This window comes from Chrysochloris asiatica, unplaced genomic scaffold (assembly GCF_000296735.1).
Source record: "Chrysochloris asiatica unplaced genomic scaffold, ChrAsi1.0 scaffold01353, whole genome shotgun sequence".
Taxonomy (NCBI): Eukaryota; Metazoa; Chordata; class Mammalia; order Afrosoricida; family Chrysochloridae; genus Chrysochloris; species Chrysochloris asiatica.
Window position 1 is genome coordinate 5,673 of NW_006409871.1, and position 1,571 is coordinate 7,243.

The following is a 1,571-nucleotide window of genomic DNA, read 5'->3' on the forward strand; positions in this document are numbered from 1 at the left end:
AAAAAGGGGAAATAAAAGGCAGACAAATCGGTAAGTCACCACTCCACTGGCAGTTTGTTGTACTGTGGTGGCTTGTATGTTGCTGTGATTCTGGAAGCTATGCCACAAGTATAGACCAAGTGGGGGAAGGACCAGAAGAACCACGGACATCTGAGCAAACAGCAGAGATACGGGTATGGACATTCATTTTTTGGTATCTGTTCATTGGTCTCTTGCTGTCTGCGCCCCTCCATTCTGTTGACTAGAGGGGATGCCTGAGCGAATAAATACTTCAAATACCAGGAGGGCAATCCACAATGGACAGGTTTCAGGTGAGCTTCCAGATGAAAACAGACTAGGATGAATGAGAGATGAACTACTTCTGAATATTTAGTCACAGAAAACCTTATGAATAGCAGTGTAACACTGTCAGTACACGATTATTGAATAGGGAAGCATGGTGGAAAGCACCATAATATTTTCAAATATAGTGCAGGAATATGAGACCCTCAGGTTGGAAGTCTATAAAATGAAACTGGAGAAGAGCTGTGTCCTCAAAGTAGAGTTGACAGAGAAGATGGGAATACAATAAAGCCCTTGGGATCTTCATTTGCTGATGGGCACAACTTAAAATGGAAAGAAACAGCTGTAACATCAAATTAATAATCAAAACATGAACTGTATGAAGTATGAATCTAGGAGAATTGAAAATTGTCAAAAATGAAATGCATAATCATCGATATCCTAGGCATTGTTGTTGTTGTTGTTGTTGTCAGGTGCCATCGAGTCAGAACCGACTCATAGCGACCCCATGCACAGCAGAACGAAACAATGCTCGATCCTGGGCCAATCTCACCACCGCTGCCACCCCCAAGTCCATCAATGATGCCACCTGGCCGATCCATCTCGTTGGGGGTCTTCCTCTTCTGAAATGGATTGGTATTGGCTCTTTTGAATCTGACAATAACATGGTTTACTATGACAGAAATGATAACTTGAAAAGGAATGGAGTCACATTCATCATCAAAAACAACTTATCAAGATCTATTACGAAATAAATTGCTGTCTATGTGAAGATAATAGCTGCATGCCGACAAGTAAGACAAGTTAATGCTACTATTTAAATTCACACACCAAAGACTAAATCCAGTGATGATGAAATGGAAAAAATCTACCAACTTCTTTAGTCTGAAATTGATCAAACACGCAATCAAGATGTATTTGTCACTGGAAATTGGAATCAAAAGGTTGGAAACAAAGAAGAAGGATCAGTGGTTGGAAAATATAGCTTTGGAGATAGAAAGGATGATAGAGATTGCCTGATTGAATTTTGTAAGACCAATGGATTTTTCATTGCAAATACCTTTTATAAACAACATAAATCCATACTGAAGGCTGTGCTCTTTGATCTTCATCAGTAAATATTTTAAGTATTCTTCACTTTCAGCAAGCAAGATTGTATCATCTCCATATCGCAGATTGTTAATGAGTCTTCCTCCAATCCTGATGCCACATTTTTCTTCATAGAACCTAACTTTTCAGATTATTTGCTCAGCATACAGGTTGAATAAGTATGGTGAAAGAATACAACC